The sequence below is a fragment of the Panthera tigris genome, chromosome F2 (genome assembly GCF_018350195.1).
Source record: "Panthera tigris isolate Pti1 chromosome F2, P.tigris_Pti1_mat1.1, whole genome shotgun sequence".
Classification (NCBI taxonomy): Eukaryota; Metazoa; Chordata; class Mammalia; order Carnivora; family Felidae; genus Panthera; species Panthera tigris.
The window spans coordinates 47,644,295-47,658,675 of NC_056676.1; positions in this window are offsets into that span (position 1 = coordinate 47,644,295).

Here is a 14,381-nt window from a genome sequence, read left to right on the forward strand (position 1 = left end):
AAGCTCTTCATGGGGTGGGAAATTACAGTGGTAGCTTCCAAGCACACTTCTGCTACTAATCAGGCCATCCTAGAGGTCATGGAACAGAAAGGTTGAGGTCAAACTGAATTGCTTGGATTACACAGTTTATTAATTTAAAACCTACATCAAGGGGAAAGAGACGAGGTAGCTAACCTATCTAAAACAGGGTATGGGGAAGGGAAGGAGTGGAAGGAAAGACCTTACCATCCAAATCTGAATGTTCCTCAATGTTCATATATCCTGGCCTTGCTGCATCAGCTTTCCTGACGGGTGGTGAAGTTATTAAGAACAGAGTTAAGGATTAGGAAGGGATCTCAACAGACAGAAGATGAAGTCAACACATGCTCTTTTGGAAAGATGCAGGAGCAGGTAGGCCTGCTCACAGGTGTAACTTGCCATAAATTAACCTGCTGATCAGCTGAGTTTTATCTGTGTTTCTTGGGAAGAGCCCTTGTGGGGCCAAAATGGATGTCACCAATCGGTGGCTGATTTAGGGATAAGATAGTTGTCAATCTAGAAGTGACATGATCTTTACCTTATGAATATTTAAGATCTACTTACTCCTTCCAGCCATTTCTTTAAAAAAATTTGTTTTAACATTTGTATTTATTTTTGAGAGAGAGACAGACAACACATGAGCAGGGGAGGGGCAGAGAGAGAGGGAGACACAGAAGCAGGCTCCAGGCTCTGAGCTGTCAGCACAGAGCCTGATGCGGGGCTGGAACCCATGAACTGTGAGATCATGACCTGAGCTGAAATCGGATACTTAACCGACTGAGCCACTCAGGCGCCCTTCCTTCCAGCCATTTCTGTCTGTGACATTCATTTCTTCCATTATTTTTATCTATGTTCAACATATTTTGTCTGTAACATGCCTCATAGGTTAAAAACATATTTACTATTTATCCTTTTAAAAAATCTTTTTAATTTATTTTGAAAGAGAGAGCGAATGAGCAGGGTAGGGGCAGAGAGGGGGAGAGAGAGAATCACAAGCAGTCTCAACACTGTCAGTGTAGAGCCTGGGCTCAATCTCAGGAACCGTGAGATCATGACAAGAGCCAAAATGAAGAGTCAGACACAACCAACTGAGCCACCCAGGCACCCCTCTACTGTTTTTACTTAACATATCTTATGAATCTTCTTGTGTTTTACAAGCCAGTTGCTCCCACACTTAGTTTCTTTCAATTTTTACAGCAGAATTGAATAATCTTAATATAGTAAAAACACATTATAGTGCCTTTAACAGTGCCTGGTGCATAATAGGCAGTATGTATTAGTTTCTCTAAAGATGTTTAGAATTAACAGGGCAGTTATAAAATGTATAACTGAAAGATGTCTGGGAATAAGGATTCTTCATCTTCATGTAGCCTCTGCGGCATATTTTCGAGGAATACCCACAACAATGTTTTTTTATCCCACATGCTGTTGCAGAACTTTGATACCACTCCCATTAAAAGGTGGAGTCTAATTCCTCTTCTGTGGTCTACATGTTTGTGTCCCCCAAAATCCATATGTTGAAAACCTAATGTCCAAGTTAATGTTTTTAGGAGGTAGGATCTTTGGGAGCTGATTAATTATATCATGAGAGTGGAGTTTTCATGATTGGAATTAGTGCCCTTAGATTGTTTTGGTTTTTTGTTTGTGTCTGTGGGTTTTTTTGTTTGTTTGGTTTTGGTTTTTGTTTTTGCTATTGAGTTATAGGACTTCTTTGTATATTTTGGATATTAATCCCTTAAAAAGGATATGATTGCAAATATTTTCTCTCATCCAGTAGGTTGCCTTTTCATTTTGTTGTTGGATTCCTTTGCTCTGCACAAGCTTTTTAGCTTATTTGAGAGTTTGTTGCTTTTGCTTTTGGTGTCAGATCCAAAAAAAATCATCACTAAGACTGGTGTTAAGGAGCTTACCACTTATGTTTTCTTCTAGAGTTATATGGTTTCAGGTCTTATGTTCAAGTCTTTAATCCATTTTAAGTTAATTTTTTGTGTATGCTGTAAGATAGTGGACCAGTGTCATTCACTTGCATGTGGCTGTCCAGGTGTGCTAACACCATTTATTGGAGTGACTGTCCTTTCCCCGTTGTATGTTCTTGGATCTTTTGTTATAAATTTATTGACCATATATGCATAGGTTTATTTCTGGGCTTTCTAGTCTTTCCATTGATCTATGTATCTGTTTTTATGTGAATAACATACTGTTTTGATTATTTACAGCTTTGTAATTTAGTTTGAAATCAGGGAATGTGATGCCTCCAGTTTTGTTCTTTCTCAAGATTTCTTTGGCTATTTAAGGCCCTTTGTAGCTCCATACAAATTTTAGGTTTGTTTGTTCTATTTCTGTGAAATGTGCCATTGGAATTTTGATATAGATTGCGTTGAGTCTATAGTTTGCTTTGAGTAGTATAGACATTGTAACATTATTCTTCCAGTCCTTGAGGTCAAAATATCTTTCCATTTATTTGTGTCTTCCATTTCCTTTCATTAATGTCTTATAGTTTTCAGCATACAAGTCTCTCATTTCCTTGGTTAAATTTATTCCTAGGTTTTTATTCTTTTTGATGCAGTTGTAAATGAGACTGTTTTCTAATTTCTCGTTCTGGTAGTTCATTATTGTATAGAAACACAACAGATTTCTGTATATTAACTTTATATCCTGCAACTTGACTGAATTCGTTTATTCCAATGCTTTTTTTGGTGGGGTCTTCAGTGTTTTCTATATATAATATCATGTCTTGATAGTGACGGTTTTATTTCTTCCTTTCCAACTTGGCTTTCTTTTTCTTAACTAATTGTTCCAGCTTGGACTTCCAATATTATGTTTAATAAAAGTGGCAAGAGTAATAAGCATCCTTGTTTTGTTCCTGATCTTAGAAGGAAAGCTTTCAACTTTTCAGTGTTGAGTATGATATTAGCTGTGGGCCTGTCATATATGGCCTTTGTTATGTTGACATGTGTTTCCTCTCTACTCACTTTGAGAATTTTTATCATAAGTGGGTGTTGAATTTTTGTCAAATGCTTTTTCTCCATCTGCATTATCTAGATGATCATATGATTTTTCTATTTCATTTTGTTAATTTGTTGTATCACATTGATTTTGCAGATGTTGAACCATGCTTGCATTGCTGGAATGGTCTCACTTGATCTGGGTGTATGCTTTTTTTGATGTATTTTTGAATTTGATTTGCTAATATTTTGTAGAGAATTTTTCCATTTATGTTCAGCAGAGATATTGGCCTGTAATTTTCTTGTGGTGTCCTTGTCTGGTTTCAGTTTCAGGGTAATGCTAGTCTCATAAAATGAGTTTGGAAGAGTTCCCTCCTCTTTTTTGGTAGTTTGAGAAAAATTGGTATTAATTCTTCTTTGAATGTTGGTAGAATTCCCCAGTGAAACTGTCCAGGATTTTTGTTTCTTGGAAGGCTTTTGATTACTGAGTCAACCTCCTTACTAGTGATTGGTCTGTTGAGATTTTCTATTTTTTTGTGATTCAGTCTTGGTAGGGTATATGTTTCTAGGAATTTATCCATTTCTTCTAGATTGTCAAATTTGTTGGCGTATAATCATTCAGATATTGTAGTCTCTTATGATCCTTTGTATTTCTGTGATATCATTTGTAACATCTCTTTCTGATTTTATTTTATTTACGTCCTCTTCCTTTTTTGCTTGGTGAGTCTAGCTAAAGGTTTGTCAATTTTTATTTTATTTTTATTTTTGAGACAGAGAGAGACAGAGCATGAATGGGGGAGGGTCAGAGAGAGAGAGGGAGACACAGAATCTGAAACATGCTCCAGGCTCTGAGCTGTTAGCACAGAGCCCGACGCGGGGCTTGAACTCACTGACCGCAAGATCATGACCTGAGCCGAAGTCGGACACTTAACCGACTGAGCCACCCAGGTGCCTCAAGGTTTGTCAATTTCATTTATCTTTTCAAAGAACCAGTTCTTAGTTTCATTGATCTTCTGTATTGTCTTTTTACTCTATATTTCATTTATTTCTGTTGTGGTTTTTCTTATTTCCTTCCTTCTGCTAACTTTGGGCTTTGTTTGTTCTTTTTCTAGTTCCTTGAGGTATAAACTTAGATTGTTTATTTGAGATTTGTCTTTTTTTTTTTGAGAGAGAGAACAAGAGATTGTGAGAGGGGAAGAGGGATGGGGGAGGGGGGAGAGAGGGGGAGAGAGAGAAGGGGGGAGAGAATCTCAAGCAGACCCCATGCTCAGTGCAGAGCCCGACACCTGGGCTTGATCCCATGACCCTGGGATCATGACCTGAGTCTAACTCAAGAGTCAGATGCTCAACTAACTGAGCCACTCAGGGGCCTTTCATTTCTTGAGGTAGGCAATTATCACTGTGAACTTCCCTCTGAGAAGCACTTTATGCTGCATCCCATAAATTTTGATGTTGTATTTTCATTTGTCTCAAGATATTATTTAAGTTAATTTACTTTTAATTGAAATATAGTTGACATACAATATTAATTTCAGGCATATAACATAATGATTCAACATTTATATACATTATGAAAATGCTCAAAACAACGAATATAGTTACCATGTCACCATAAAAAATTATTACATTATTGACTATATTCTCTATGCTATATTTTACATCCCTGTGACTGACTTATTTTATAACTGGAAGTTTGTACTTCTTAATCCCCTTTGCCTATTTTGCCCATCTCTTTACCCACAACAACCACCAGTTTGTTCTCTGTATTTGAGTCTGTTTCTGTTTTGATTGTTTTTTTATATTCCACATATAAGTGAAATCACATAGCATTTGGTTTTGTCTGACTTATTTCACTTATCAGAATACCCTGTAGGTCTAACCATTTGGCATAAATGCAAGATTTCATTCATTCTTATGGCTGAGTAATACTCCATTGTATATATAATACCACACTTTCTTTATCCATTTATCCATTGATGGACACTTGGGGAGCTTCCGTATCTTGACTGTTGTAAATAATGATGCATTGAACATAGGGGTGCATATATATTTTCAAATTAGTATTTTTGTTTTCTTTGGGTAAATACCCAGAAGTGAAACTGCTGTATTGTGTGGTATTTTTTAAAAATTTTTTGAGGAACTTCCATATTATTTTCCATAATAGCTATACCAATTTACATTCCATCAATAGTACACAAGGGTTCCCTTTTCTTCCACATCCTTACCAACACTTGTTATTGTCTTTTGACACTAGCCATTCTGACAGATGTGAGGGGCTAGCTCATTATGGTTTTGATTTTCATTTCCCTGATGATTAGTGATGTTGAACATCTTTCTATTTATTTATGTTTTAATGTTTATTATTTACTTTTGAGAGACAGAGACAGAGGGCAAGCAGGGGAGAGGAAGAGAGAGAGGGAGACACAGAATCTGAAGCAGGCTCCAGGCTCGGAGCTGTTAGCACAGCACCCTGAGGCACCCAGGCACCCTGAGCATCTTTATATCAACCATCTATATGTCTTCTTTGGAAAAATGTCTATGTCCTCTGCCCATTTTTTAATGATATTGTTTGTTTGTTTGTTTTTGGTATTGGATGTCGGAGTTCTTTATATATGTTGAATTAATCCTTTATTGGATATATCACTTATTGATCTCTTCTCCCATTCAGTAGGTTCCTTTTTAATTTTGTTGATGGTTTCCTTCAGTGTACAATCAATATGTTTTTTATTTCTCTTTTATTTTCTTTAATACATTGATTATTCAGTGGCATATTGTTTAATTTCTGTATATTTGTGAATTTTTTCATTTTGTGCTTGTAACTGATTTCTAGTTTTATACCATTGTCATCAGAAAAGATGCTTGATATGATTTCAATCTTTTTAAATTTAAGATGTGTTGGGGTGCCTGGGTGGCTCAGTTGGTTAAGTATCCGACTCTTGATCTCAGCCCAGGTCTTGAGCACAGGGTCATGAGTTCAGTCAAGCCCTTTGTTGGGCTCCACAATGGGAATGAAGCCTACTTAAAAAAAAAAAAAATTAAGATGTATTCTGTGGACTAACATATGATCTGTCCTGAAGAATGTTCTATGTGCACTTGACAAGAACATGCATTCTGTTGCTTTTGGATGTTCTGTTCTGTATATGTCTGTTAAGTCCATCTGGTCTAACGTCATTTAAGGCTGATGTTTCCTTATTGATTTTTCTGTCTGGGTGATTTATTCATTGATATAAGCAGACTATTAAAGTCCCCTACTATTATTGTAATGCTGTGTCTTCCTTTAGATATATTAATATTTGCTTTATTAATTGGGTGCTACTATATTGGGTGCATAAATATTTATAAACGTTATATCCTCTTGATGGATTAACCCCTTTTATCAGTACGTAATGCCCTTCTTTATCTCTTATTAGTCTTTAATAAAGTCTATTTTGTCTGTTAAAAGTGTATCTACCACAGCTTTCTTTTGGTTTCCATTTGCTTGGAATATCTTTTGCATCTTTCCACTTTTAGTCTGTGTATGTCTTTACATTTGACTTGTAAGCAGTATATAAATGAATATTGTTTTGTTTAATTTTATCCATTCAGCCATTCTATGTCTTTTGTTTGGAGAATTTAGTGTATTAGTGCCCTTATGAAAGAGGCTTCAGAGAGCTCCCTGGCCTTTTTTGCCTTGCGGGGGTACAGTGAGAAGTTTGTGACTCAGAAGAAGTTGCTCACTCTATCATACTGGCACCCTGTTCTGATTTCCAGCCTCTATAACAGTGAGAAATAAATGTTTGTTGTTTATTATTTGTTGTTTATAAACCACCCAATCTGTGATATTTTGTTATAGCAACCTTAACAGGCTAAGATATTTCCCTTTGTTTGTTTGTTTGTTTTAAATATTTATTTATTTTGAGAGAGAGAGAGCACACGGAGAAGGGGCAGAAAGACAGGGAGAGAGAGAATCCCAAGCAGCCTCCACACTGTCAGCACAGAGCCCGTCATGGGGCTTGAACTCATGAAACTGTGAGGCCATGGCCTGAGCCAAAATCAAGAGTTGGAAGCCTAACTGACTGAGCCACCCAGGCGCCCTGAGTTTGTTTTGTTTAAGATTGCACATATAAGTAAGATCATACATTATTTGTCTTTCTGTGATTTATATCACCTAACATAATGGTCTCAGTCACAAATGTCAGGATTACCTCTTTTTTATGGATGAATAATATTCCATTTTGTATGTATATGTCACTTTCTTTATCCGTTTATCTGGTCATGGAGACTTACTTAAGTTGTTCACATGCCTTCCTTGGCTGTTGTAAATAATGCTGCTATGAACATGGAGATGGAGGTATCTCTTCAACAGTGTTTTCATTTCCTTCACATATATTTCCAGAAGTGGAATTGGTGGCTCATATGGTAGTTCTATTTTTAGTATTTTGAGGAACTTCTGTACTGTTTTTTTATCATGACTGTACCAATTTACAGTCCCACTAAGAGGGCACAAGCGTTCCTTTTTTTCTACATCCTTGCCAGTGTTTGTTATCTCTTATCTTCTTGATGCAACCTGTTTTAACTGGTGTGAAGTAATGTCTTATTGTGGTTTTGATTTGCATTTCCCTGATAATTATTGATGTTGAGCATCTTTTCATGTACCTATTGGCCATTCCTATGTCTTTGGAAAAATGCCTGTTCAGGTCCTTTGACCATTTTTAAATTGAATTATTTGCTTTATTATTGAGATGTATGAATTCTTTAACTATTTGGGATATTAATCTTTTATCAGATATAGGGTTTGCAAATATTTTTCCCCATTCTAGATTGTCTTTTCATTTTGTTGATTGTTCCTTTTGCTGTGCAGCCTTTTTTGTTGTATATAGTTCGGCTAGTTTTTCATTACCAACACCCATGTCAAAGAACTCTTTTCCTATATTGTCTGGAAGTGTTATGGTTCCAGGTCTTATATTTAAGTCTTTAATCTGTTTTAAGGTAATTTTGTGAGTATTGTAAGATAGAATTCTAGTTTCATTTTTTTACATGTGAATATACAGTCTTCCCAGCAGCATTTATTCAAAAGGCTTTTTTTTTCCCATTGAGTATTCTTGGACCCCTTGTCAAATATTAGTTGACCAAATATGCATGAGTTCATTTCTGGGCTCTTGATTCTGTTCCATTGGAGTAACTTTTAATGAATAAAATCTATGACTTCCAAGTCTGGCTTATAAAGTACAGTAGAGATAGTATTTGCCTGGTTCTTTCTCTCTCTCTCTTGCCCTTGGAACTTAGGTACCATTCTATAGGAAACCAAAAACTAGCCCACAAAGAGAGACGACATGGAGAGGTCTATGTGGTAAGGAAGTGAGGCACCCAGGCAACAGGTAGCATCAATTTCTAGATGTGTTAATGAACAAACTGTCAGTATTCTAGCTCCTGGTCATCTACTTGAAAGTCTTCTTCTAGCTACATTCTTCTTCTTCATCTATAGTCTAGCTCCAAGTCTTCTACTTGAAGCCCCAGACATCTTGGAACAGAGATAAGATGTCATGACTGTGTTATGTCTAAATTCCTAGCCCACAGAATTCATGAGCATAATAAATGGTTGTTTTATATCACTAAATTTGGGGGTTGTCTTGCACCTATAGTAACTGGAACAGCCTCCATTCCACTCACAGAGATTTGTGTGGTAATGACCTAAAAAGGCAATTTAGCCTATGGCACAGAAAATATGTAATTTCAAGCTACTCTCAACTTAATGTGTATGATTCGATGGGTAGATCCTCGTTTCTCAAACTTGATGTCTCAAACACTTTTAAAGAAATTTCTCACAGCCATTCAGTATTGACTTAAACTGCATCTGTTGTACTTAAGTATGTACAAACATAAAGACCAGTTATAAACTACTTAGAGCTTTATACAACTAAAAAGTAAAAATAAATGCAAACAGAACTATAGGAATGGTAAAATTCAAATTTATGACGTTAAGCAATGGATGATGTTTTGAGGAAACTGTATTGCATCAGTGTGAATTTTGTAGTGACCATTAATGCAGTGTGGTCTTTTGCATTCCAGTCATTGGATAGTGGATTCCATTTTCCCACCACAGCTCTATATATAACTTGCCTTTCATGAGGAACAAATGTGTCACTTATATATTAAATTTGCCTCCTTACCTTTCAGTCATTAAAAGGAGTATTGCTTGACATTAATGCCATCATAAATGGTCATCCTGATAATCTGAGATCTGTATTAAAAATCAAAATAAAAGCCTTGCACAAAATTGGCAGATCCTGAACCCTAGCTTGAAAATCACTAGAATAGATGGTTCTATATTTAATAAGCCATGTGTTTATCATGAAGGAAGTCAATGTGGGAAGAAAAGGCACATTTGGAGGCAGGGGTTAATTTAGAGCTAATTGGAGTAGGCCAGGTGCAGGATAATGCAAGCTTAAAATAAGGCTGTGGCAGTGGGGAACGCAAGGAGATATGCGTGTGAGTTAGGTACATAAACTCAAGGTGATTTGGCCAGTGTTTGGATATGAAGTATATGGTAGAGGGATGATTCTAGGATAACTACAAGTTTCTGGCCAAGAGACTAGGCAGTTAGCAAGCCTTTCATCCACACAGGTTTAGTAGGAAAAATTTCCTATCAGTTTTGGACATGTTCAGATCATGGTGCCTGTGACAAATCCAACTGGAGGTATCTAATAATGTGGCCCACAAGTGACAGGCTTAGCCCATAGATCTGATCTAGCTGCCAACCTCAAAGCTATACTTAGCCATATTTTACATTCACCATAAATCATTTGTCTCAAAAGAATTGGCAAGCATTCTTTTTAAATACAGTGTAAAAACTACCCCCCTCCCAACTATTTCAGAGTAAGTTGCTGACATGTCTAGGCTGGCAGAATAAAGAAAGCAAAGGCCCCTTTTCTTTTACTTATAAGTGTGAGAGCACTGGAAAGACAGTAGTTTTTGGTCACAGGATGGTACAATAAGACAAAGTTTCAGAGATGCAGAGTTCCAGGTGATAAAAATGAACAATGAGATTACAGCATTATATTCTTAAATTGGAGTGAAGTTGGTCACTAAAATTTGTTCATTCATTTATTTAATAAATATACTGAGCCCTGGAGAGACAAAGGTAAATGAGCCACAATTCTTACTCTTAAGGAACTTATAGAGTGGGAAATCAAGCAAATACACTGTTCTTGAGGAGTAGAAAGGAGCATCTAAACCAGCTTTGTTGAGAGGGCAGGTCAGGGAGAGCTTCTTCAGGAGGTGGCTAAACCACCTTCTGAAGTATGAATAGGAATTAACCATTCCTAGATGAAGACCCATGAAGAGATCGCAGGAACATCAAAGCAGTATGTGATTAGGCCCCAAGGTAACAGAGGATATAACCCATCAGAGGACTGCAAGTCTTTCAGTATAATAAGGGAACAAGTATAGATAAGTCTGTAAAACAATTACAGTCATGAAGGGACTTGTATGTTGTGTTAAGGAGTCTGGACTTTAAGGGCCATGGTAAGTCAATATATTTTAAACAGGTAAGTGACATGCTTAACATGCATATTAGAAAGATTGCTGTATCTCTACATATTGAAAAGGAACCAAACAACAGAAACGAGTTAGTTGAAGTAATGTAGGCTGGTAATGTAGGCAAATTAGGTAAGGATTGTAGACCTGAAGAGAAGTAGGCATATTCAAGAGATAAGGATTTAATAATTATAGGGTTTGATGATCAATTTGAATGTGGGGCTAAAGAAGAAGAAATTAAGCATGTTTCTTTGTTTCTGACTTGGGAACTAGATAATTTATTCATAAATTGTTTTTGAGCCAGGCATCATTCTAAGTACTGGGCTTTAAAGAAGTGAACAAGTGGGGCGCCTGGGTGCTTCAGTCTGTTGAGTGTCCAACTTTGGCTCAGGTCCTGATCTCTCAGTTCGTGAGTTCGAGCCCCTCATCGGGCTCTGTGCTGACAGCTCGGAGCCTGGAGCCTGCTTCAGATACTGTGTCTCCCTCTCTTTCTGCCCCTCCCCTGCTCGTGCTCTATCTCTTTCAAAAAATAAATAAATAAACATTTAAAAAAAGTGAACAAGGATAGAATTTCTGATAGTGTTTGCTCTTGAGGGTCACTGGAGAAGTTAAAGAATAAGCAAGTGAACTAGTTTCAGGTAGTTCTTGGACCATGGGTGGTATGAATTGTGCCTATGCCTTTGAAACTTTAAGGGTAAAGTCATAGCTGTGGGGCAGAGACTGCCAATCCTTAGTTACTCTTGTCAGCTTCCAGATGTCTAAGGCATAGTGGTAGGGGAAAAGGGCAGAATGATAAAAAATAGCATGAAAACCTTGGTTTTCCTCTTTTACTTCCTCAAATCACTTAAACTTTCAGCTGCTCTACCTAAAAAATAATGTTGGCAAGTTTTTTTCTGCCCTCATTTAATGTTCCAAGATAAAATTTTATTTAAAAATTAAGGAAATATGGGGCACCTGGGTGGCTCAGTCAGTTAAACGTCTGGCTCTTGATTTCGGCTCAAGTCATGATCTCATGGTTCAATAGGATCGAGCCCCACGTCAGGTTCTGTGCTAACAGCGCAGAGCCTGCTTGGGATTCTCTCTCTCCCTCTCTCTCTGCCCCTCCTTCCCAAGTGTGCACTCACCCTTGTTCTCTCTCTCTCTCAAACTAAATTTAAAAAATTAAAATATAAAATAAAAATTAAGTGAATAAACATGTTTTACAATCTTTAGGGTGCTTCTAAAAAGTTCATACAATCAAGAAAAGTTCATACCCTACCCAAGGATCACAGCTTTTTCTCTATTGTGCTTTACTACTTATTGTAAATAATATAGTAGGTCCTTACCTATTAAACACCTTTAAGGAATAAATTTTTTCTTTCACTCAACACATATGAGGGTGCTTTGTTCAAGGCTCTTATTTCAGCTTACATAATTTTTTAGAAATATCCTAAACCTTATCAACTTTGGATATACGTTTTTAAATAAAATGCATGGTTCTGTGCCTTCTTCCAACATATATAGAATAGTTTTTAGTGAATGAAAAATTATCCTGAGTTGAAGTAATTATTAGTTAGCCTTGGGTGCTGATTTTGAATTTGAAGGACTGCTGGCATGTCAACTTATGTAGCAGACATGTTTGCGGTATTCAAACTTGTAGATTTGGCATTACCTCTTGGTTTGCAACCACCTTGTTAGTTTCCTAGGTGAAATCTGAAAATGGCTGCTGTTCTCAGAGGACAGAAAGAGGCAGGCCACTCCAGGTTGGTAGGTGGCAGTTTTAATAAAAAAAGGGAACTTATATACAAGGGGTGTCTTGGGCAGCAGCAAGAAGAGTGGATTCCTTCACCCACCCATCAAATCTTAAAAGTTTATATAGAGGGGAGCATGGGTGGCTCAGTTGATTGAGCATCCAACTTCAGCTCAGGTCCTGATCTCACAGTTTGTAAGTTTAAGACCCATATCAGGTGGGCTTGCTGCTGTCAGCTCAGAGCCTGGAGCCTTCTTTGGATTCTGTGTCTCCCTCTCTCTCTCTCTGCCCCACTTGTGCTCTCTCTCAATCTCTCAAAAATAAATATTTTTTTAAAGTGATTTTTTTAAAAAAGCGTATATAGAGGCTTTAACTGGGTTCAGTCACGTATACCTGCAGGTGTCCTCAACGTCACAGGACTTTCTCAAGGCTATGTCCTTGGAACATCCTCTAGGAGTGGGAAAGGCAAATGGAACCCACATTCCAAGGACAGGGGAGGGAGGGAGGAGCCTCTCTTGCCCAGGTCCCACTCATGGGTCAACTGATGGTCAAGTCTTCTCAATGACCTTCACCAACACTACCAAATGTTTCTACATTAAATGGTTCCATTCTGCTATGCTTTTTGAGTGTTTGATATCTTCTTTGATTTTAATTTGCTACTTCTAATCTGTAGTGAAGCAGGAATCTGATCACTCTAGAATCAAAGCCTCTGGTTTCATTATTGTAGTTAGATTTGATTCCTGTTTTTTGAGACGCTGTTATATCTGCTTTAGTTTCACTCTCTCCCACCCCAATCTATTTCTTAGTAATTGAGAGGTTTATTATCTTTTTATGTGGGCAGAATTCTTAAGGAAACAACACAAAATTTAGTGTTTGTTACTTAAAGTACTAAATAAATGCCTCAAAAGTGATAATCACATAAGCCTTGCATTTCTATAGGTCATAACTGTACCTATTATTTCATTACACAAAATAGTTAAATGTAGTTGGCTGTCTGAGAGTTTGAGGCATTATTGTTTACCAAATTACTTTCTTAGAGCTAACTTCTACTACTCAAAACACACATAACCAGAACCATGCTATAAGTTTGCAATAGAATGGTAGTGCATTTAATATTCATAAATAGCCAAATTTCATCTTCCCCTTGAAGAAAGCATTGTAAATAGAAATATATGGTCTGGTATCTTTTTTCTGAAGAGTTTTTACATGCATCAAAGTTGCTATGTAAAAATGCAAAGTATTGATTCAAAGACTCAATCTAGTTCCACAACTAGAAATCAAAGATGCGTTCTGAAAAAATACTGAGGAAATTGAGTTATTTTGCTAATGAAAGACATTCGTCTTTAAAAGCAAGCAACTTGGGCGCCTGTGTGGCGCAGTCGGTTAAGCGTCCGACTTCAGCCAGGTCACGATCTCGTGGTCCGTGAGTTCGAGCCCCGCGTCAGGCTCTGGGCTGATGGCTCGGAGCCTGGAGCCTGTTTCCGATTCTGTGTCTCCCTCTCTCTCTGCCCCTCCCCCGTTCATGCTCTGTCTCTCTCTGTCCCAAAAATAAATAAAAAACGTTGAAAAAAAAATTTAAAAAAAAAATAAAAGCAAGCAACTCACTTTATAATTGATGGGAAAACTTAAAAAACTTTTCATGGTGTATAGTACTTTTCATTTTAAGACCTTTAGACTTAAAAGTAGGTGCCATGGTTGATTTTAGAAAATTCCCACATCTCCAGAATTCTAATTATTATTCTTAGAGAAAGTTACTGAATGACAAATATGTTTTTTAGAAATCTTTAGCAAAAAATACATGAATCACTATTTTTTCATAATAGTGCAGCTAGATTCATATTAGAACATTACATTATTCTGTGACTATGATGCTATGATTTATAATAAGAAATATATATTTGATCTTTGTCCCATTTCTGGCACAGAGTTCCTGAAACCCGTTGGAATTCCCTAATTGATCAAACTGATAAAGGTGTCACAAAGCTGTAATCACCAAAACTGTTTTTGTGCCAATACTATATTGACACATAGACCAATGGAATAGAATAGAAAACCCAGAATTGGACCCACAGATGTATGGCCAACTAATCTTTGACAGAGCAGGAAAGAGTATCCAGTGGAAAAAAGACAGTCTCTTTAGCAAATGGTGCTGGGAGAACTGGACAGCAACATGC